The sequence below is a fragment of the Carlito syrichta genome, unplaced genomic scaffold (assembly GCF_000164805.1).
Source record: "Carlito syrichta isolate Samal-C Ts95f unplaced genomic scaffold, Tarsius_syrichta-2.0.1 Scaffold303338, whole genome shotgun sequence".
Lineage (NCBI taxonomy): Eukaryota > Metazoa > Chordata > Mammalia > Primates > Tarsiidae > Carlito > Carlito syrichta.
In genome coordinates, this window is record NW_007247434.1 from 74887 (window position 1) to 100416 (window position 25530).

The 25530-nt window shown below is 36.5% G+C and overlaps 1 protein-coding gene across 1 annotated transcript in view; it reads left to right on the forward strand.

Annotated features, from left to right (window-relative positions):
- Positions 1 to 13435, forward strand: part of LIN7A (lin-7 homolog A, crumbs cell polarity complex component) — a 59064-nt gene extending 45629 nt beyond the window's left edge. The window contains exon 4 of the mRNA XM_008058433.2: positions 11767 to 13435. The gene's annotated coding sequence lies outside the window, so the exon portion shown is untranslated. The remainder of the gene's footprint in view (positions 1 to 11766) is intronic.
- Positions 13436 to 25530: the final 12095 nt, after the last annotated feature.

Consider the following 25530-nt stretch of genomic DNA (forward strand, 5'->3'; position numbering starts at 1 on the left):
GAACCCGCGGGCTCAGGCAATCCACTCACCTCAGCCTCTCAAAGGTGCAGGATTACAGGCTGAGCCACCGAGCCCGGCTCCACATTTTCTTTATCCAGTCCAGCTTCGATGGGCAACATGGTTGGTTCCATGTTTTTGCTAATGTGAATAGAGCTGCAACAAACATACGTGTGCAAGTATCTTTTTGATAGAATGATTTGAGTTCCTCCGGGTATATTCCCAAAGGTGAATTGCTGGGACATATGAAAGATCAATTTTCCCAGCACCATTTACTGAATAGGTTCTCTTCTCCCCAGTATTGTTGTTGGAGGCTTTGTCAACAATGTGTTAGTTGAGGAATTGAGGCTTTGCTTCCGGAATCTCTATCCTATTCTATTGGTCTATGTGTCTGTTCTTGTACCAATTCCAGACTCTTTTGATTACTGTAGCCTTATAGTAAAGTTTAAAAAGTCTGGAAGTGTGATACCTCCTGCCTTGTTTCTTTTGCTAAGGAGTGTTTTGGCTATTCGTGGTCGTTTACATTTCCATATGAATTTCTGTATCATCTTTTCTAGGTCTGAGAAGAATGATGTTGGTAACTTAATGGGTATTGCGTTGAATCTGTAGATTGCCTTTGGTAGGATGGACATTTTAACAATGTTGATTCTTCCTATCCATGAGCATGGAATATTTTCCCATTTGTTTGTGTCTTCTTAGATTTCTTTGAGCAGTGTTTTGTAGTTCTCATTGTAAAGGTCTTTCACTTCTCCAGTTAGAAAGATGCTGAGGTATTTCTTTTCTTTTCTTTCTTTCTTTTTTTTTTTTTTTTTTTTGTGGCTATTGTGAATGGAATTGTGCTTTTTATTTGAATCTCTGCCTGCTTATTATTGGTGTATACGAATACAACTGTCTTTTGCACATTTATTTTGTACCCTGAGTCTTTGCAAAGTCCTTTATCAGTACAAGCAGGTTTTTGACAGATTCTTTTGGATTTTCAAGATATAGGATCATATCATCAGCAAAGAAGGATAACTTGACTTCCACTTTTCCTATTTGGATACCCCTGCTTTCCTTCTCTTGTCTAATTTCCCAAGCTAGAACTTCCAACACAATATTGAGCAAGAGGAGTGAGAGTGGGCAGGCTTGTCTTGTTCCAGTTTTCAGGGGAAATATTTCCACTTTCTGTCCATTTAGCAATATGTTAGCTGTGGGTTTATCATAGATGGCACTTATTATTTTGAGGTATGTATGTTCCTTCTATATCTAGGTGTTTGAGGGTTTTTATCAAGAAGGGATCCTGGATTTTATCAAAAGCTTTTTCTGCATCTAGTGATATAATCTTGTGGGTCTTGTTTTTACATCTGTTGATGTGTTTAATGACATTTATGGTCTTGCAAATGTTGAACCATCCCTGCATCCTGGGAATGAAGCCTACTTGGTCATGGTGAATGATTTTTGAGATATGTTTTTGGATCTGATTTGCTAGAATCTTGTTGAGAATTTTTGCACCTAGGTTCATAAGGGCCTGTAGTTCTCTTTTTCTGTTGGATCTTTACCTGGTTTGGGTATCAGTGTGATGTTAACTTCATAAAATAATTTGGGGAGAATTCCATCTTGCCTGGAATACTTTCAGTAGGATTGGTATCAGCTCCTCCTTGTACGTTTTGTAGAATTCTGCTGGGACTCCATCCAGTCCAGGGCTTTATTTACTAGGTAGTTTTCGTATGACAGAGTCAATTTCCTGGGTTGTTATCATTCTATTTAGTATCTCATTGTCTTCTTGTTTCAATGTGGAGAGATTGTGTGATGTCAGAAAATTCTCCATTTCATTTAGGTTATCATGTTTTTTTTTCCATATAGGTGTACACAGTAATCTCTGATAATCTTTTGTATTTCTTGCAGGGCAGTTGTGATTTGATCTTTTGTATTTCTGATTGTGTTTGTTTGGGCTTTTTCTCTCTTTTTCTTCCTCATTCTGGCTAGGGGCCCATCAATCTTGTTAATTATTTCAAAGAAACAGCTTTTTGTTTTGTTGATGTTTTCTATGGTATTTTTGTCTTCTATGTCCCCTATTTGGGCTCTTGTTTTTGTGATTTGGATTATTCTGCTAAAGTTGGGGTATTGGTGGTCTTCTCTTTCCAGCTCCCTTAGGTGATTTGTTAGGCTGTCAACATCTGATCTTCCCATTTTCTTGGTGTATGCTCGTAGAGATATAAATTCCCCTCTGAGAACTGCTTTCAGGGCATCCCAGAGATTTTGGTAAGAGGTTTCTTCATTTTCATTGGTTTCTAGAAATGTTTTAATTTCTACTTTGATTTCAGTGTTGACCCAGTAATTGTTTAGCATCATGCTATTTAGTGTCCATGTCTTTGTGTGCTTTGGGGAAATGTTGTTGGTGTTGATATTTATTCTTATTCCATTGTGGTCTGAGAATGTGAATGGCAAGATTTCAACCTTATGGAATTTTTTTATATTTGATTTATGGCCAAGGATGTGATCAATCTTGGAGTATGTTCCATGTGGTGATGAGTAGAATGTATATTCTGTGGTTGGTGAAATAATCTGTAGGTATGTCCATTTGTCCATTTGTCCAATAATCTGTAGGTATGTCCATTTAAGTCCATTTGTTTGAGTGTCAAGTTTAGGTTCTGGATCTCCTTGTTGATTTTTTGCCTCGATGATCTATCTAGGGCTCTCAGTGGGGTATTCAAGTCCCCTGCTAGAATAGTGTTAGAGTCAGTATCTTTTTTAGTTTACTTAGTAGTTGCTTTATAAAGGCTGGTGCTCCTGTGTTGGGTACGTATATGTTTAAGATGACTATTTTTTGTTGATGGATTGAACCTTTTATCATTGTGTAGTGTCCTTTTGCATCTTTTTAAATTTTTGATAGCTTAAAGATTGTTTTGTCTGATATTAAGATTGCAACTTCTGCTTCTTTTGTGATCCATTTGCCTGTAAACTCGTTTTCTAAACTTTAAGTCTGTGGGTGTCCCTTGAAGTGAGATGAGTCTCCTGGACGCAGCAAATAATTGGGTCATGGTTTCTTATTCGGTCCGCCATTCTGTGTCTTTTCAGTGGTGCATTTAGTCCATTCACAATCAGTCTGATTCTTGAAATGTGATTGTTTATCCCTGTCATGACATTCTTATAAAGTTTTTCCTTTGTTTGCTTGTTTTCTTTTGGCTTTGGGGTTAATGTACATGTGTGTTTTCACGTTTCTTGTTGTGCTGTATTCTCTGCTGATTCTGTGCTCTGCTGTTCTCTGGGAAGTGTGTGGTCAATCTTTTTCTTCTTTCTTCTGTGCTTATACCTTTTTAATTGTCTCCTATATAGCTGGTCTGGAAGCTGCATAGTCTCTTAGGGATTGGATGTCTGAGAAGGATTATAATTCTCCATCACTGATGAAACTGAGCTTAGCAGGATAGGAAATTCTTGGTTGAAATTGTTTATCTTTGAGGACTTTGAATATAGGGCCCCGGTCCCTTCTTGCTTGTAGTGTTTCTGCCAAGAGGTCTCCTGCTATTCTGATTGGTTTTCCCTGGTAGGTAGTCTGAACTTTCTCTTTTGCTGCCTTAAGATTTTTTCTTTTGTGCCTACTTTGTGTAGACAAATTACTATGTGTCTAGGGGTTGGTCTTCTGATTTGATGTCTTGTCTCCATATCTCTTGTGCTTGACTGGTCACATCTCTTGTGAGATGGGTAAAGTTTTCTTGGATTACCTCCTGGAATACTTGCTCCAAGGTGTTCTCCATTTCCCTTTCTTCTTCTGGGATATCAATCAGGTATATGTTCGGCCTCTTGATATAATTGCATATCTATTGCAGGCTTTGTTCTTTCTTTCTTTCTGAGTCTTCTTTCTATGTTTTTTACAGATCAGGCTAATTCCAAGTTCTGGTCTTCAAGTTCCAAGATTCTTTCTTCACCTAGATTAATTCTGCTTTCCATGCTTGTCATCTTGTTATTTATTTCCTAGATGAAATTTTTTATTGCTAAAATCTGTTACAAGTTCTTTCAGTGTTATATCTTGTCTTTCTTGAGTCTCATTCACTCTTTCCCTCTATTCCCTAATCCCTGTGTATTCTGGGGACAGTCGTTGGTGACTTCCATTGTTTGGGCACCAGGGCCTGATTTTTCAGGAGTTTCATTTTTGGTACACCTGAAATTGCCCGAGGTCTTCTTTTGGCTTTTCCTAAATTGTGACAGATCTCTTGTTTTTCTCTTTAGTTCTGTTATTCACTGTCTGTGGGAGAGGCTTTCCCTTCTGACGTTTGCTCACACCTCTCTTCTTCCCTGATCCATGCTCTGGGTTTGTTCTATTTTGGAATAGGATGGTGGATAGGAAGCTTTCATGTCTCTTGTAGTTTTTGAAATTCAAATAAAGTGGGGAATGGGGTGCTAGAAATCAGATACTACTTGCAAATTGAAATGTTCATTTACTGTGATATGTGTTCCCTGAGACCCACTCCCCACTACCACTCTATATGATGATGCAAAGCAGAAACCAATGCAAAAGCAATTGAACACATACACACACACTCACAAACTGGAATAACAACAAAGTGAAACAAAACAATCAGCAACAAAAAGACCCTGAAGAAAACTAAGCACACACACACATGCCTAGCACAAAGTGAATAGAGAAGAAAAACAGAAAGATGGAAAGAAAAACAAAAGGAATTCAGGTCGAGCCCTCACACATATATTGACATACCCCTTAAACTATAAAAAATGAATATAAAAAAGACCCAGAAGAACAAAAAAGCAAAAACCAACAACCACAACAAAATCAAAAGATGAACACTCAGTCATTCACATACACACATTAACAGAATGTGACAAATAAAAGAAGATAGAAACAGAAAAAGAAAAAGAAAAAATATTGGGAGGGATGCAGATCAAATCCTCACATACACATTCATGCACAGAGGAAAAGTATTTTAAAAATAGATGAACTAACAAGCAAACAGTCAAAAAAAAATTTTAATTGAAAATTTAAAAAACAAACAAAAAATCCTGCTCTCTTGTAGCAGTCTCTGCAATTGTTCCTCTAATGAGGTCTCTCCTGCAGAGGCTACCTCTTTCATTCCTCAGGGAACGAAGCAGGAGAGGAGGAAGGACAGTGGAGGTGGGTGGAGCTGTAGTCCTCCTCTCCCACTCTTGTATGGTCAGGGAGATCTCTGGTGGGGTGGTACAGGACTGTCTCTTTCCCAGGTATGTACTCTCATTGGGGTGCCCCAGCCAGGCCTATACTGGAATGGAGCTCTCCTATTGTGACTGACATGCAGGCTCCACCTGGGTTTGTCCCTGTCAGTTGTGGCCCAGCTGTGTGGGTCTGACATTCAGAGGATTGCTGGGAAGGAGGGAGTTTGGGTCAGCCCAGGACTCACTACTGATCTCTTTGTAGTTCTTCCCCCTTCTTGGGTTACACCCTTTGTCCCACAGCTGGATTAGGGTAGGGAGTAGGGCATCTGGAACTCAGCACTGGGTCCCTCTGAAGTTTGTGCTCCCTTTGGGCCACGATCAATCCCTAAGTAGTTGATCCACCTGTCACAGAGATCGGATCTGTGGGTCTGTGGTGAGCAAGCCGGAACACTTTCTTGTCCCCGCCTACAATATGGTGGTGGGGTGCCTCTCTTATCCTCTTCCGTGGGAACTTGCCTCTGGACTCTGTCGGCAGCCCCTTCCAGTGCCCTGCAAAGTGCTAAAGAGGTGAGGCAAAGCCTGGAGCAATCTGTCTCCTGCTTCGATAGTGAGGGAGCTCCTGGGACAGTAGTGTCTCCCCGCTGCTTTTCCGAAGGAAAACTTCTGTCTATTTTCAAAAAACAATGGTGCTCCACTTCTACACCTGGTAAGAGCCAGGGATAAAGTAGAGAAGCTGCAGCACCAGCTGTTGCACCAGGGGACTAACCACCAGCTCACGACCCCCATTAAGACAGTCAGTCTCTTCTAGCATTTTCTTGCCAGGGAGGGTTTGTTGATTTAAAAGAAAAAAAAGAAGAAGAAAGAAAAGAAAGAGAAAATGGTGCTCGGCTTCTGTGTCCTGGGAATCACTCGGGTCTAAGCCCATGTGCTATGGCACCAGCTGCTGCACCAGGTGAGCCCTGGCCACTAGCTCCCTAGCCCTCACTCAGTCAGTCATTCACACACCCACTCACATGGAGACTCGCATAGTCTGACTGGCTCGGCCGCCATCTTCCCCGCCCCCTCTGAAATTTTTAATAAAAGGCATTTACAAACTTTTTTCTTGCATGGGATAAGGTAGAGTTCTATTTAAGTGAACATGAAATTTGCATATATGTCTGACAAGATTGTGCTTGCAGTACATATGATCATTGTCCCTTGAGATAAAACAGTGGTGACCATTTCAAGTACAAATAAAATATAACCACGTCGTGTTATTTATGGATTTTACGGCAAATTCAGTCAAAGAGATCTACATTCGCTCTTAATTGCATTTTAATTAATTTGATTTTTAAGGATTAAATGGGATTTGTCACACTTGCTAAGCCATACTACAGTAGCCTCTGAGAAGTGATTGAAGTTAATTTGACCTAATTAACTTGAAATGTCTCAGATTTTTGTTTTTTTTAATTTAACAGTTCAAGCAGACCAAGTTAAAAAAAAAACTTGTCTTATATTATCTTAAACATATCAAATTAAATGCAATTTCTCCTCTCTAAATTAAAAATAATATTTCTTTTACCTGAAATGGTAAAAGTTATGAAGTACCTAGAGTGATAAAGAGTGAATACAATTGGAAAACAGGCTAAATGCAAGTACTGTGGAGAATTTGTCTCCTGTGTTTACTTTAATTTTAAACTCTCCTAAAGAACAATCATTTATTTTTCTCTAGGCTTCTGTATTTGATAATTAGGAAGAATAGATTGAAGTCGATATGCCAGAAATCTATCTACACTCCCATGCTGATTGCAGCAGCATTTACAATAGCTAAGATAAGGAAGCTACCTAGGTTCTATCATCTGATAAATGGATAAAGAAAATGTGGTATATATACACAATGGAATATTATTCGGCCTTGAAAAGGAGGGGAATCCTGTCATTTGCAACAACATGGATAAACCTAGAAGTCGTCATGCTAAGTAAAATGAGCCAGGCACAGAAAGACAAATACTACATGATCTCACTTATAAGTGGAATATAAAATTCTGAATTCACAGAAGTATAGTAGAATCAGGTTACCAGAGACCTGGGAATGAAAGTGATTGGCAAAAGGGGAGGTGTTGATCAAACGGTACAAAATTTTAGACAGGGGGAATAAGCTTTAGTGATCTATTGCACAGAATGGTGATGATAATGAATAATACCACACTGTATATTTCAAAAATTATGAATAGATTTTAAATAATTTCACTACCAAAAAACAATAAGTATGGGTGGTGATAAAATTTGTTAATTAGCCTAATTTAATTATTCACACTGTAAACATATATCAAAACAGCAAATTGTACCTCACAAATACATATAATCGTTGTCAATTAAATATAAAATTTTTTTTTAAATCTTGTAATTCTGAAGGACAGAATTCCAACACAATTTCATTGGGCTTTAGGAGGCTTTAGGGGAAAATTCATTGCCTCATGGTCCCTTCCTCCATAAAACCAGCAGTGGTGGTCAAATTCTTCTTGCACTGCACTGTTCTGACCTCTGCTTTGATCATTACATTTCTTTTCTGGATTCTCTCTTTGTCTCCCTCTTTCACTTTTGTTGTTGTTGTTGCTTCTAAAAGTACTGATTTAATTTATTTCTATTGATTTACATCCAGTGTTTATTATTTATAAAAATGCCACTTTTATTGCAAAAATTTGAGAGTAGAGAAATATAAAGAATAAATTAATTATTTAGCTAAATCTCAGTTCATTTTAGTACTCATTGTGTTTTTAGTCATACTTCATATACTGAATTATAACTCCATTTTAAAAATTGAACAATATGGTTTAAATTAGTAAACTTAAGTCTACATTATAACTGTAGTGTTTCATTGTCCACATGTATAATAATTTAATCAGGCTCTTATGAATAGACATGGAATTTTATACCTTGTAGATTTGACTTGCCAGTATTTTGTTGAGGATTTTTAAAATTTATTTTCATGAGAGAAAATAGTCTGTAGTTTTCTTTTCTTATAGTGTCTTTGTCTGACTTTGCTAATAATGTAATCCTGGTTATGCAGAATGAGTTAGGAAGTGTTTCTTTGCCTTCTATCTTCTGAAAAAAATTGTAGACAATTGGCATAATTTATTTCTTAGATTTTGGAGAATTCAGCAGTGAGACTGTACGAGCCCGATGCTTTCTGCTTTGGAAGGCTACTAATTATTGATTCAATTTTTAAAAAAAAATACATACCTGTTCAAATTGTAGATTTCTTCTTTTTTATTTTCTATTTTATTTTTTGTAATAAAAGTATCTTTTTATTTTTTATTTTTTAATTTTAAAGATGTGGTATAATTCAGGGTTAACAGGGTTAGGTACCTAAGTTGTCATCTTATAGGTGAAGTTTGGGCTTTCTATTGGTCCTCACTTTGCCTAGATTTCTTCTTATGTGAGTTTTGCCAGATGGTGTTTTTCAAGGAATTGATTCATTTCATCTAGCTTAGTAAATTGGTAGATGCAAAGTTGTTCACAGTATATATATTTTTAATTTTTATTTTAAAGGTGTGGAGTACAATTCAGGATTAAGTTACAAGTGGTTATCGTACAGGTAAAGCTTGGGCTTCCCTTTGGTCCCCACTTCACCTGGTTTGAGATCAGGGACCTCTACCGATTTATGTTATGTCATTTCCCCTGGCCATTTCTGACTACTGCCAGTCCCTTTCTTATAGTATTATGGTAAATGCTCAGAGTTTGATTATGAGTGAGAACAAGTGGTACTCAGTTCTTTGTTTCTGTGATAAGTCACTGAGTATTATAGACTCTAAATTCCAAGTTGCTTCCAAGTTGCTGCGAAGTCCATAAGTTTGTCCTTCATTGTGTCTGTGTAATATTCCATCATGTATATGTACCACATTTTTTAAATCCAGTCCAATTTTTCATAGTATTTTTAAATTAACCTTTTAATGTCTGTAGGATTTGTAGTGATGTTCCTTCTTTTATTTATAGGATTAGTAGTAATTAGTATCCTATCTCTTTGCGGGGGGGGGGTCTTGGCTAGAAGTGTATTCATTTTATAAATTTGTTTTTATTTTATTTTATTTCATTTATTGGAGGTACAGCTTACTATGTTCCTAATGTTGGACTTGAACTACTAGGCTCAAGCAATTCTCCCACCTCAGTCTTCTGAGTAGCTGGGACTATAGGCATACACTTCCATGCTCAGATTTTATCTATCTTTTGAAAGAATCATCTTTTGATTTCATTGATTTTCTCTATTAATTTCCTATTTTCAATTTCACTGATTGCTGCTATATTAATTTGTATTAGTTAAAAGTTAATCTGCCGTATTTTTTTATTATTTCATTTCTTCTATTTATTTTGGAATGAATTTGCTCTTCTTTTTTTTTTAATTTCCAATGGTGGAAACTTAAGTGATTGATTTTTTATCTTTCTTCTTCTCCAATATACACATTCAATGTTATAAATGTCCCTCTAAGCACTGATTTCACAGCAACTCACAACATATAGATAAGTTGTGCTTTTATTTTTACTTAGTTCAAAGTATTTTTTATTTATCTTGGGATTTCCTTTTTGACCCACCCCTCTTCCACTTTTAATTATATTGAGCTCAACTGGTAATCCAGGATTATTTCCCTATCTTAACATCAGTTGATTAGCAATCTTTTTTCCCTTTCCAATTTAAATTCCCCTTTGCCTTGTAATCTCCCGGAGATTAGGGCTTTGACATATTTGGTGGGTGGGGAGGAACTATATTCCAGCTATCACAATGGCTCATTTAAGAGTTTGTAAGACAATTTGATCAAGAAAATTTGCACTAATATGGAAAAGAGGCTTTTGTTTTTTAAAAAAAATTGCTAACCTGCTAAATTATAAATCATAGAATTGAGGGAAATAGTGAGGATGTATGATGCAGATGGTTCTTGCCAAGAGATATTTCAATAACCCACATTCTTAATGGCTACTGCTTGCTCAACAGCTGACATATATCTCAGGCCTACTTTGAATGAATGAAGAGATCTAAGAGATCTTACCAAAATTCACCTCTTCTGAAAGCCATTACCTCAAGACATATAACTATAGGATAATTTAATCCATTAAAAACAGTCTCTACATCTCTGTCACTTTGTAGCTAAGTGACCTTTAGGAAGTTATTCCATCCAAGACTCAGTAAAATGATCTGTTGTAGAGATTTATGTAAAACAATCAGCAAAATTTGTGACAATTAGTGAGCATGCAATATATTTGAGTTAGTATTAACAGTAGTAGCAGTAATGTAGTTATTAAAATATTTGTGGTTTGTAAAGTACAAGGGGGGGTTACCCAAAAAACTGAAATTAACTGATAAAAACTTGTGTATTTATTCTTACATGTTTAAACTTTAGTCACCTTCAAAGTATTCTCCATTTAATGCAATATACCTATCGCAACACTTTTTCCACTGCTCAAAACAGTTTTTGAACTTGCCGATTTTGATGCCTTTTAGTGCTTCTGTTGCTTTTTGTTTCACCTCTTCCACATTGGCAAAATGTTTATTTTTGGGGAAACAAACAAACAAAAAAAGTCACTCAGGGTGAGACTGAGTGACTAGAGAGGGTGGGGCATGAGGGTTGTGCAGGTTTTGGTCAAAAACTGGTGAAAACTCAGAACAGTGTGGGCCACAACTTGGGATGTTTCTTCCACAAATTATGATGCAACCTTCTCGAAACTTTAGATAAAAAGTTAAAAACTTCTGTTGACTGTTTGATCTGGAGTAACAAATTCCAAGTGTACTACAATGGGCCCACCCTCCAAAAGATAATTTGGAGGTTTCTTGGTGGGGGCTGCCCCCTTGTATAATAGCTTGTTGCTGACTTCTGCAGAAGCACAGTGATCTCACGCATGGTTTTCAATCCACTCTGTAGGTCCCAGGCCTAGGGTTGGGAAGGACTGGCATCTCACTAGAAGGCATGGCAGCCAGAGAGTATTGATGCAGAGTGGGCAGAGCAATTTTGTTAAAATCTGTTTTGTTTATGGTGCTCATTATTCACTGAAATAAAAATATCTGTAACTTTGGGAACAAAGATTGAAAACCATTGTTCTCTCTGAAAGAAATAATTCCCTAATAGTAGAAGAGTAGCAGATATGGGAAGAAGTGTCTGGGCAGCTGCTCCTTCAGATCTGACCATCTGGCTGCTGTATCCTCTCATCCCCAGGGCCTCAGGCTGACCTCATGGGAGAACAGACAGGTTTAACATCCCCTTCAGAGAAGGAATATTGGTGCTTCCAGTCTATCAGAGGGAGACTTTGTTGGTTAGTACCCCAACAAAAGCACTACCGAATGCCCTAAAAGTAATAATATAAATGCTGTTTATTCTTTGTCTTCATGAGGAAAAATAAAATCAACTGGAAATGGGAGGAAGAAATGTTTCCCAACTAGTGTTTTTTATTTCATTTTAGGGAATAACTGTGGCTTTTCCATCCTCATTTGATAATTACTTCCTTTGAAAACATCAAGTAATTTTTTTTCCATGTGTGGAATATGGTGCATAAAAGATAGCATCCAAAATAATCCATGCAGTTCCCACATTGCACATGCTCTTTTGATATTTTTAGCATATTGTAGTTGACAAATGAATACTTTTCACTGATTTCTCTTCACTCTTTTTCCCCTTTCAGGTCCTTGAGGAAAAGCTACTTGATCAAACATCTGATAGTCACAAATTTGAAACCGTGCTTCAGAATCCCAGCACATAGTAAAAGAAAATACAGCACTGATAATATACCTGTCAAGAAGCTGTGAACACATGGTGTATAAATTCTTTACCAAGGCAACTGGACACCTTCTTTCTCTGGTCTTGAACCCCCACTGCTCACGTGCTCACTACACACATCGACCTCCCATTCACCGCAGTGGGAATTCTCAGTGTGCAGAGGGAGAGGTTTCCTAGTCTGCAGACTGAAACAGTATGAGAAGAATAAAGTCTGTGACTTTTAAATAAATCATCAGGGCCAGGATTAAGTGAATCTTCGGTCCATAACTCTTCCAGAGATTAGCTAACCCCTCATTAGGCTATAATTCAAACTGCATCAGTTCAAGGTTGTTGCCACTTGAAAGAAACCAACACATTGCCCCAACCCTGACCTTTTCCACAGTCCATGTTGCTGAGTTGTCTGATTTGGAATTCCAGTTAATTGCAAATTCAACCTTTATTCTCCTCTTGAAATTGACAAGTTATTATACTATATTTATGCTCTCTTTAGGTTCTAGAAGCAATTGGCTTTTTATTTTGTTTTCATGAATTTTATTATGCATTAATAGATTGGGATAATTTTAGCTCAACTTTTAGTTTGTTAGAAGCAAGGATAGAAACTCCAGTACTGTATTATTTTTATTTAAGTGCTGCTTGTATCTGTTATTATGAATCCTAACAGAATATAACATATATTTATTCCACAAAATATATATTATCAGAGTGCATTTGTTACAATTTAGGTTCCTTTCTTACCAGGTGTTATGAATCTGGTAAAGGAATACTAGCAAAGAACCTAGCTTCATGAACTGATCCTCCTATGATATACATATATATAAAACACCACTCTCCATATTTTTTGTTAAGTTTTCTATTTTGTGATTGGTAAACTCTGGAGAAATCTAAATTCTACTAACACTGATGTGCTGTCATAGAAGTCTGTTTGATATTTTAAAGCTTAGAGCTTTACAAAGCTAAATTATAATATATATATGCATATTATTCAAGTACTTATATCACATACAGTTTAGATTAACTTCCCCAAATATAAACTAGATATTTATGGCACTCTAAGTTTTAAATATATATATATATATTATTATTCTTAAAATTGGGCATATGGAAACCAGTGATATCAATATTATGAATGACAGATGCTGACTTCCTCTAGAGGGAAAGACACCTATTTTATTACACATATTTCTGTAAATAAATAGACAATGAGATATCTATTATTCACCAAGAAATAATCTATTAGAACCACCTATACAGATGATAATTTTAGACTTATGATAAATTTAGGCATCTGAGTCTGATTTTACTTTAGGGAATGAATAAGAAGCAATAATAATTTGGGCACTTGAACACCTTAAGCACAAAAATATACCCGAAAAAAATAACTGCCCAGTTAAAACATTCTAAATTGATCATGAAAACTGAGGCAAGTATTTGAATATTTTCTTTTCTCTAATACAATTATTGATTTCCCAAGATACAATAAATTTGACATTTCAAATAGCCCCCCAAAATAGAAATTTGTAAAGCTCAGTTTTGTGACTGTTTTCTCAAAAATAAAATAAGGCCATTCAGAGATACCCGATACATTTTATTTTGCCCAGATGGGTAGTATGATCATTAATGCCAAGTTTTCCTTCCTCTTCATAATGCATCACTCACCAGAGGACAAACAGCACTAATTTAAACAATGCCCCACTGTGGTAACAGATTTCCATTCTTGAATACATATCATTTTCTACTAGAGAGAACCAGGGAGGGGACTTGGGGGCAGTGAGAACCCTGAATGTTATGTAAAATAGATTTACAAAAGAGACAAGCATGATGAAAGTGTATGAATGGAGACTGTGAGTATGGTTCAGTTTGAAAGAGATAGTTCACATTTTTATAAGATAAAATTAATGAATCATATATATTTTAGTTATCATTTAACAAAGAAATATTAAAGTTATTTGGGCAATGCCACAAGATTCTCACAAAGGGACATTATTGGACCCTTGTAATGAGAAAATGGTCATTTCAACACATTTCAATACATTGTATAAATTTGGAGCTTAAAATGAATGTTTTGACTTAGCCACAAGTGTTTGATTAAAAGTTATGGTTTCACATCAGTGCAAATATTGTCATGGTGTTACAGAAGCAACTATCAAATGGGTGTTTACGTTTGTGTTTTCTAGAAGTCTTTGCATTTTATGCTTCACTTACTTAATGTTAAGTGCTAACAAATGTATGCCAGGTTATTTGTCAAAGAAAGAAGCAGTCAATCACACCTACGGCATCTAAGGACAGATTACATGTCACAGTGGTCCTACATGCCAATGGCCAGTTTCTTCACTAAAATCTAGTTGATTGAAATTTAAGCCTTGCCCTAAGGTTTTAATCAAAATAGGGACCCCTAAGGCTTAGAGAGAGGCCACTTGTAGTTCTTCTAAGTTTCACTGAAGCTAGAGAAAAGGGAAAATTTTATCACAACTATACTCTTTTTTTAATTAATGATGGCGTTAGACCCACTGACATGTCCCAAATCATATTATAATTAAAACGTATCAGATTGCTCTTGCATGAAGCCCAATCTTCAGCTCAATAAACAAATTATCTATTAAAAGTCAGAAGAAAAAGGCTATTGTGACTTCACTAGGGATCCTGATGATTTTTAGTTTAGTCCCTTGGTTGGGTCGGTGGCTGGTGGGACAGATTTTTCTAAACTTTTTCCCGCTGTGATTTTGAAGGCAAAACTATGGAGCATAGTTCAGTATAATAATTTCCAAACCTTTTTACTGGAGAATTTACATTTTGATTCTGTTGCCGTTTGAAATAGAACATCTGCAGGGAGATAATGAGCTTAAATTACAATTGACTTTGGGAAGAATAACAGACATTCGAGCTCCTCATCATGTAATCAATAGGGAATTCTCTAGCTTTGTGAACAACCACAATCTTTTAAGACAATGTTGAGATCTAAATGTAAAATCTAGCATGCAGAAGCTTTTCAAGGATTTGATGCTGTCTCTGAAGACTTGGCTACAGATGGATTACACCAGTTTACAAATACACTTTTCAACTGTGACATCAAAATGATCTTAACTTATTTCATTTTACTCAGTTGTGCCTGTAGGACTCCAAGACATAGAATATTTTGTCTGCATTATTATAAACATCTCTAGATATGTACAGATGTATGAATAATGCCTGAATTTCTTGTCTTTTAGCTAGTTTGAGTTTTATCATACAGAAATAGCCTATTAGTAAGACCAGCTTTACAGGACATCATAATGTAGAAATCAATGCTCTAAAGATTCAGGAAGGCCAGCATAGAACAAGATTTTCCAAAATGAGGGGTGATCCCACTCATCTCATTCCTCTCTATATTTCAAACTCCAAGAGAGAAAGGGCTGTGACTGCCTTGATGATGGCCTGGCGTAGTGTGAGCACTCCATTAATATTTGTTGAATGAATATATGATTGAATCAGTGAATAGACAAATAAGTTAATTTTATCTCCTGAAGTTTTCACAAATTTTGCCAGCTTCTATTATTCTGATTGACACTATAACTTCTAAATTTCACAGTTATAGCCAGAATTGACTCTTCATAAAAACTTTCCTGATGTATGAATTTGTAATCTAATGACTGTAAAGACTTCAAAAATTCAAAAACATTTGAACAATGAGTAAGAACAATGTTTAGGGATTCAGGGTTTCTACAATGACTTAAACCCAACCTTTCTAGTTCTTTATGAAAACTTCTTGAATTATTTGGCAGAGATGATTCAAACTTAGAACCACATTTTAAAATTTTATAAGATTATATTTTGGTTTTTTGAAGGAAAAGTCACATTATTAGGCATACTACTAATATCCCACTTGATATTTACTAATAACTTTTCTTCAAGGAACTTATAGTAATAGAAGACTTGGTCATTAAATATTTTCTTATCTTTGAAAGATCACTTCTTTCATATTTGATTCCTAGAATGTACTGAGCTAACCTGTAATACTTATTCAGACTTTTCCATGTGTTTGTTCGTTTAACAAATATTTATGGTGTACCTAGTGCATGCTAGGTTCTGGAAATGCAACGGCAAATGAGATAGACATATTCCCTTCAAGGAGCATTCTCATGGAATTTTTAGCCCTTCATGGAACTCCTCAACATTTACTCTAGCACTAAACTAGAGTTTACTATTCATGGAGTCTCCCTCATACCTGATAGAAATAAAGTCCCTCATCCCATGGAAATCATAAAATATTTCCTGCAGATTTATGTGAGCTTACTTTTCTAAACACACCACTCAGAAGTGCTGCTTAGTTTATCTGTAAACCACAGTTGTGCCCCAGTGAGGTAGGAAAGTAAGAATGTATTCATAACTAACATGTATTCAGCTCTTACTCTTTTCTAACTCCTGAGCTAGTGCTTTTATGGACTATATCATTAAATCCCTTCAAGAATTCTATTCAGTAGGTTCCATTTTATAGACAAGAAAATTGAAGCACAGCTATGTGACTTAAGGTCACACAGCTAGCATGTGGAAATGAGATTTTAACCCACACATTCTGACACAAGAGCTCATGTGTCTAATCATTAAATGGTCTGCGGGATACCAATACATTAAGATGAATGAGTCATTACAATAACTGAGTCACTGTATATAAAAGTACTTTCAAAGTGTAAAATAGTATATAAAAAAGATATTAGTAAAGTATTATTATGGTCAACAAATCACATCAGTGACAAAAGCAGGGTGAGAACTCAATCTTATGTTACAGCTTACTCACATGAAGAATGCTTTAAGCCAGAAACATGGATAAAAGTACAGATAGAAACTGTCTGCCGTGTGATAAATATTTCAGTGACTTTTCAGAATTATTTCTTGTTAGCCACTGTGTCTATTTGGTGCTACAAAAACTAAAAGAAACAAAATCCCTGCTATAAGGGCTTATAACAAATACACAGTGTAGAGTTGAACAAAGGATATTTTACATTTATGGGTAAGGATTGGGCAATAGTACCATTTTTCTCACCATTTGCATGTGCATCATGTCTTTCCAATTGTCTTCATTATTTTTTCTGAAAAAGCTGCAAAATTGTGCAGTGGTTCAACCTGACCAAAGTGGTATTATGCTGCTGGGAAGTAAAAGTATTAGACACCAGACTGGGAGTATTGTCTTCATTATCAAATGACTCTAAGTTCTTTTGAAGTGTGAATATAAAGAAATTTTTAGATGCTGGAGGCACCTGTATATTTAGATGCTAAGTTTCTTGTGTTTCTCCATTCCTAATCACACAGTGGGGTTATTCTGTTGAGGGGTAAGGCTCTATAAAGGAAAAAACACACGCTTTTCTCCTTTCTATTCTCATATGCAACACAGAACACTTCTGTGACAAAATGTGAGGAGTTTCTCTGAGCAGTTCTCCAAGTAGACACCAAACTGGGTATCCTATATTCAATTCAATTCTGAAGCTATCCACCTGGAGATAGTGTTAGATCCCACAGGTTGAGGGCTTAGTCCCACAACATTGCCCTCCCTTCAGATGCCAATTGCAAGTATTAGGTTGTCATCTATGCTACTGACCTACCAGCTACAAACTGAGGTTCCCACTTCCCCCTCCCTGGACTCAGTTGATTTGCTGGGACAGCCCCCACAACTCAGGAAAACATCTATTTAGTATACCAGTTTATTATAAAGGAGATTTTAAAGGATACAGATGAACAGTCAGATGAAGAGATGGATAGGGCAAAATATGGAGAGTTTTCACGTCCCCTCTGGGTGTGCCACCCTCTCAGCACTTCTACAGTTCAACAGTCCAAAAGCTCATCAAATCTCTGTTCAAGAGTTTTTAATAGAGCTTGATCTCCAAGCCCTCCCTCCTCAAACATACACACTTTCCTGGAGGTTGGGGGCCAGGGCTAAAAGTCACAATGGTCTAATCCTCTATCTACCTGGCCTATCTGTAAGGGCTATCTAGGGGCATCAACCTACTCACTTCATTTGCATAAACTCAGGTGTTATCAAAGAGTCTCATTATAAATTTAAAACACACACAGAGAGAGCTATCACTGAGGAAATTCTAAGGGTTTTAGGAGCTCTGTGACAGGAATCACAAGACCAAATATGTTTCATACTGTACCACACATTCTAAAGCCATGAAAGGAAAAAAATGATATTGGTCTAATATTATAACCATAATGTTCACAGTCACAGAGGCTAGCAAAAACTGACACCTTCTGGGGAAATAATAAACTCATGGTTCCCATCTCATTCCCTCACAAAGAGGAATTATATGCATTATTTAAATTTGTTCTGTCTGCCCCTCTCCTAGTTAAATGGTTATGCGATACAAACACATCGTTCTGGTTCATAGTGGTAGAAACGAGAGTCTTCTTAAGATCACTTTTCATTACCTCATCATACTTTCCTGCTATTGACTAATTAACCTTTTCCCATTTATTAATATTCTGTAAAGTTTAGCCTTACACATAATACACTAGAGAAGAAATTCAAATCCCTATGTCCAAAATCATACTGTTGACTTCTCTTGACCTTCTTTTTAACATCTTTATTGCTATTATTACTATTCTCTATATAAAATGTACAGAGACACTTGCTGCTTGCATCAATGCTTAGATTCTTGAAACTACCCTCTCCTATCCATTTCCACTATTCTCACCTTTGTATAGAACCTGAGTACTTTTTACTGGGACTTTTGTGAGTTTTTAGCTGTTTTCCCAATCACATCTCTCCAGTTTTCCTTATATATTGCTGCTAGATAACTCCTGTTGAAGATACTTATTTTGCTCAAAATTCTCCCTGAAGTTCCTTACCGACAAAAAAAAAAAAAAAAAAAGAATGCAATGAAATTTTTAGATTTTCAGGCAAGACTCTGAACCAGAACATAAATATGGTGTCAGAGAGGGAGGACATTACTGTGCCCCCCATCATAAGGACAAAAGATTACAAAACACGATACATGATATTGAAATCTACTATGAAATAGAAGTCATGGGGTTCCATGACACTGTAAAATATAACGTTTTTTTTCAGATGAAATTAAATAAAAAGACAAACTAGGAGTACACTGGTGATCATCAGATTAATGACCCACCAATTCAAAGTATTTGCTTGGAATGTGGTTTGTGTGTGTGTGTGTGTGTGTGTGTGTGTGTGTGTGTGTGTGTGTGTGGTGTGTGATAGTGGAGGTTGGTGGGTAATGTGCAGGGATAGGCTGACATACTAACATGAAGGAGAGGTGTGTGTTTTTCCTACTATATTGCACTGCTTTTCCAACCTTTCTTGTTCTATCTTGCAAATCAAGTTGATCACCTATTCCTGGAAACATTTCTGAGCTTTTGATCATTCCCGAAATACCTTTTTCCTTCTTCCAAAAATAAAAATCCTCAACTTTTAAGGTCCATTTCAAATGATCCCTCTTCCAAGGAGATGTTTCTAATTTCTTTTCTTTTTTATTTTTCTTTCCTTTTTTTTTTTTTTTTTTTTTTTTTTTGAGAAAGCAGTATTTATTGAGAGGACAGAAAAGCTTCCACAGTGGGAGGGGAACTTCTTCTAATTTCTCTGGGCCTGATGTTTTCTACTGCATCATCAAACTCCATCATGATATTTGTATCATTTTTAGCTCTTTTCTTAGCATGTCTTATAGTAGACCCATTTATGACTTTATCATTTTAAATTTTAACTGCAGTTTGTAATTACCTATCAAATGGGTGCTTAATTATTTTAAAGGAATTATCTTTTACTTGTCAGCTTTACAGATTGGTTGCTGGATTATTTTGGATCTGTCTCAGTCCTCTGTAGCTCACCCACAAAATTCATCTGAATTGAGAACTCAACCCCAGACAAAAGGGGGGGAAAAGGCCTTAATTATTGAGTTTTTGCTTTTTTTTCCCCAGGGGAAAAAAAAAAAAGAGCATGAAGATAAAAGTGGCAGTCCTTATCTCTTATTCCCTGGGGTTTTCTGATCGGATTCTAATCTTCAGGATAAATGTAGAGGTTGATGTAAATATTTCAGATCACCACCCCTTCACACAATAAGTTTACTGCAGATACACCTTGGTTGCTTATTCCTTGGCAGAAAATCTAAAAGGTAAACACAGGTTTCAAATCAACATTTAAGCAAGAAAGCTATTATAATATTACTTTCATGTGACTGAACCCTGTACTAAGGATCTCACTTATTGCCAAAGTCCGATAGAACACAACTTCTCTAGATTAGTCCTCCCCAGATCCTGTCCCCCCACCCCCCACCCCCTCCGCCATTATGTCAGGAACAAGGGATTCTGAGACTTTTCCTGTTCCAACTGCTCTAGCTTATATAGGAAGATAAAAGTTAATAACAGAAATCAAAGCATTTCCTCAGCTTTAGCCCACATTTGTGTTGCTAACATGTATTATCTGAGTTCAACTTTTATATATCAAACATATCCCACATCTAACTTAAATATGATATTGATTTAGTTCCTGCCCCTACCCACAGATAGAAACCACACTATCTTGAAGAAAAATTCTCATACATGGACTAACACCTACATTTTTTTTCATTCTGTAAGTTAGAATGATTACAAAGAGAACTTCAAGAAATATCCTACACAAACAAAACATAGTTTCAAAGAGTTTAATTGCTACCTGTCCAGTAAATATTTACTTCCTGTGAACTTTTACTTATTAACTGTATTGTATTCAATAGGGCTATAAGAGTGAAAAGCTGACTGGTTGCACTACAGAGGGTCTAGACGTACATTTTTTTGTAGCACAACAGTCCAGCATCAAGTCCTCAGCTTTGCTGATCCAGGTTTGTTTTTTGTTTTGTGTTTTCTGGAAAACCAGAGAGATAGTCTCAGTTAACACCAGTTTTTTATTTCAGAATAATTATTAATAGCATTGCCTTTTACTCTCAGAAGTACCCCAATTTAGACAACACAAAATGATCAACTTAGCTAGAAGTGATGGAGCACTGGAAAACAGTTTGCATTAACCTCCTTAATTCACAAGATGCTTGGAAGGATTGTTTTTTGTTGCAAGTAACCAAAATACAATTCAACTGAGCTTGAGTGAAAGAGAGAGAAGAGAAGAGAAGAGAAGAGAAGAGAAGAGAAGAGAAGAGAAGAGAAGAGAAGAGAAGAGAAGAGAAGAGAAGAGAAGAGGAGAATTATCTCCAAAGCAGGCTAGATCCAGTTCTCAATGTTGATAGAATTCTCACCTCATCTCACCACTCTCTCTTTCTCAGCTCTGCTAGTCTCTCTTCCTTTTGTTTGTGGACATTTTTCTCTCCTACTTCAGTCATTTTCTCCCCCTTGTATGTTCCTCTCCTAGTTTCTTATAGCAGCAAACCTATATCCATATAGTTCTCCATCTAAAAGGAAAGTCAGACTCTTTTTTTTTCATTGTCTGTATATCACAGGTAGATTCTGAATGACTTGAGTCTTATGCTTACTTCTTGAGGCAAATCCTTATAGGAAAAGATAGCATGATTGACTGGGCCTGGGTAATATCCTCATACCTCTTTGATGTCTGCTTACTAGCTGTAGGGAAACCAAGATGAATGGGACACTAACAGCGTTAGTAAAAGGCAAGTTAAGAAAAGAACTACAAAGGGACACAAATATGAAAACAAGAGGTCAATTATAGATGACATAACATATTACCTGAGGAAATTGGAAAAATCTTGGAAGAGATGCCAAAAGTAAAAAGCTCCTGCACAGCAAAAGATGTAATCAGCAAAGGAGAGACAACCTGTTGAATGGGGGAAAATATTACAAGTTATTCTTCTTAAAGGGATTAATATCCAGAATACACAAGGAACACAAAAAATTCTACAGGAAAGAAACAAACATTTCCATTAAAAGTGGGCAAAGGGCTTTAATAGACATTTGTTCAAAAGAAGACATACTAATGACAGAGGTGTGTGAAAAAATGCTGAATCACTAATTATCAGAGAAATGCAAATCAAAACCACAATGAGATATCATCTTACCCCAGTAAGAATGGCTCTTATTAAAAAGACAAAAAAGTAGAGATGTTGACCAGGAAGTGGAAAAAAAAGGAACTCATACACTGTTGATAGGAATGTAATCTAGTAGAGCCACTCTGGAAAAAAATATGAAGATTTCCTTAAAAACCTAGAATTATCTTGTGATCCAGGTAACACATGGAGGGAGTGAAAAAATAGGTAACAGGGACTGAAAAGGGTGAAGATGGAAAGAGGGAGCATGAAATCAAGTAGTGATCCAGCAATCTCCCTACTAGGTATCTACCCAAAGGAAATCAATACTCAAAGGGATACCTGCACTCAAATGTTTACTGCAACCTATGCACAATACCAAAGATATGGAATCAACCTAAATGTCCATCAACAAATGATTAGATTTAAAATATGCCACATGCATACACACACACACAAACTGAAGTGCTATCAGCCACAAAGAATGAACATGTCATTTGCAGCAACATGAAAGGATTGGAAGTCCTCAGCTTAAGTGAAGTAAACCAGGCACAATAAGACAAATACTGTGCCTTCTCACTTATATGTGGGATCTCAAAAATTTGAACATTTGGAGGGAGTGTAAAAATAGGTAACAGAGACTAAGAAGGGTGAAGAGGGAAGGAGGAAGCATGAAGCAAAATGGGTTAAAAGGTACAAACATGGTAAGAGAGAAGGAATAAATTCGTTGTTTGATAGCAGAGTAGGATGACTGTATGTAACAAAAATGTATTGCACTCAGTTGATAGACCCCTTGAATACCCTGACTTGATCACCATCATTAATATGCAAGCAACAACATTTCTTATGTACCCCATAAATATGCAAATGTAAAAAAAAGAAAAATAATCAAAGAAATTCTATGGTTTGAATATTTGTCTTCTCCAAAACTTATATTGAAACTAAATTCCTAGTGTAACTGTATTAAGAAGTGAGGCCTTTAAGGTGTTTAGGTCATGAGGGCTCCACTCTATCGAATGGCTCAATCCATTTATGGATTAACAAATTAGTGGGTTAATAGATTAATGGTTTATCATGTGAGTGGGTCTGTTATCAAAGCCAATTTGGCTCTGCCATGCAGAGGGTCTCCATCAGCAAAACCCTCACCTGATGTGATCCCTTAACCCTGGATTCTCAGTCTCCAGAACTGTAAGAAAAAAGTGCAGTTTCTTTATAAATTATCTATTCTCAGGTACTCAATTATAGCAACAGAAAGCAAACTAGTACAAGATATGACTCTAAAAAAAGTCACTGGAAACTCACTCCCCAGTCGGATGATGCCAAGCTGCAGATATCTAGAGTTCCTCGAAGGTGCTATTGCTTCTGTAACTGAATGCCATGAGAGAGTTTGTAAAAGAGCTTTGAGGTGTGGGTAAACATGAACAAAGAAAATGTCAGGGAAGCCTACTGCAAGATGTATACCAACAGAGCTTGGAAGGAGTGTGTTGCTTGAGAAGGTGGTAAAGACAGGATTCCACTTCATTCCAATACCGTGTGGGTTTTGTGGCTCACAGAAGAGAACCTCAGTAATGCCATTGGGTCCATGTAATGGAACCTTAGAGAAGAGTTTTGGATAGGGCTTGTATATTGTATAAAAGTCAGATTACTATACCAAATTCTAAATACTGAATTTGTCTCAGGTCAGTAGCGAACTATTCATGGACCCAAAAGAATCTATGGACCACACTGTAAGCAGGGCTGCTTAAGAATGTTCAGAGTTAGAAGTTTTGGATCAAATACATAAATTTTGCAGTTTTGAATAAATAGAACTGGGTTTAATTTCAATAACATCAGCAGCCAGAAAGTTATAGAATCTGCCCATGGTATTGTCTAACAGGCTTACAAAGAACAATTAAAAAAAATACTCTTAAAACAGTTGGGAAAAAATGAGAAAAGCAATTTTTATAACCCAATGTTAGAGATTTTTCAGTAAACTCATTACATATAATATTTCTTTTTTTTTTAACCAATATTTTTTATTATGATATTGTGGGCTACAGTTAAGGGTTAGGTACACAAATATGCTTCGTTCAGGCACCCTTGTTGATAAGAGGTGTCTCCCATCCCCAGACAGATATTTACTACCATTAATCCCATCTCCCTTCCCCTCCCCCCCATAGTTTCCCCCACTGTCAATCATTTTCTTATAGTATTACATTGCATGTTCAAGGTCCACTATATGAGTGAGAACATGTGATACTCAGATCTTTATTTCTGTGAGAGATCACTCAGTATTATAGACTCTAGTTCCATCCAGGTTGCTGCGAAATTCATGATTTTGTTCTTTTTTATGGCTGCGTAGTATTCCATTGTGTATATATACCATATTTTCTTAATCCAGTCCTCTTTTGATGGACAGCATGGTTGCTTCCAGGTTCTTGCTATTGTGAACAATGCTGCGATAAACATACATGTGCAGGTATCTTTTTTATAGAGTGATTTGAGTTCTTCAGGGTATATTCCCAGTAGGGGGATTGCAGGGTCATATGGAAGGTCAATATTTAGAGCTTTTAGGATTGCCATACTGTTTTCCACAGAGGTTGTACAAGTTTGCACTCCCACCAATAGTGTAGAAGTGTTCCCTTTTCGCCACACCTTTTCAACTGTTATTTTTTTTGTTATTGATAATTGCCATTCTGACTGGAGTTAGGTGGTATCTCAGTGTGGTTTTGATTTGCATCGCCCTGATGATTAGTGAGGTTGAACATTTTTTCATGTGTCTGTTGGCTGCTTAGATAACTTCCTTTGAGAAGTGTCAGTTCATATCTTTTGCCCATTTTATAATGCGGTTGTTTGTTTGTTTCTTTTCAGCACATTTGAGTTCCTTGTAGATCCAAGATGTTAAGCCTTTGTCAGACCTGGAGTTGGCAAATACTTTTTCCCAGTCTGTAGGCTGTCTCCCTGCTCTCTTGATGGTTTCTTTGGTTTTGCAGAAGTTTGTCAGTTTAAAGAGGTCCCACTTGTCTATCTTATATGGCCTGTGGGTTTCAGGTTTTGTTCAGGAATTGGATGCCAGTTCCAATTTCCATGAGGGTATGTCCTTCATTTTCTAAGGTTCTTATGGTGAGGTTTTACATTTAGGTCTCTGATTCATTTAGAGTTAGTTTTTGTGTATGGGGATAGATAGGGGTCCTGTTTCAATCTTCTGCATGTGGTCAGCCAGTTTTCCCAGCACCATTTACTGAATAGGTTCTCCTCTCCCAAGTGGTAAGTGGTGGAGGCCTTGTCAAAGATGAGTTGGTTGAGAAATTGAGGTTTTGCTTCTGGAATCTCAATTCTATTCCATTGATCTATATGCCTATTCCTATACCAGTACCAAGCTGTTTTGATGATTGTAGCTTTATAGTAAAGTTTGAAGTCTGGTAATGTGATACCACCTGCTTTTTTTTTTTTTTTTTTTTTTTTTTTTTTTTTTTTGCTGAAGATTGTTCTGGCTATTCTTGGTCATTTGTGCTTCCATATGAATTCCTGTGTTGTTTTTTCTAGGTCCGAGAGGAATGTTGCTGGCAATTTGATGGGTATTGCATTAAATCTGTAGATTGCCTTAGGTAAGATGGACATCTTCACAATGTTGATTCTTCCAATCCATGAGCATGGGATATTTTTCCACTTGTTTGTGCCATCTTTGATTTCTCTGAGCAGTGTTTTGTAGTTTTCATTGTAAAGGTCTTTCACGTTTC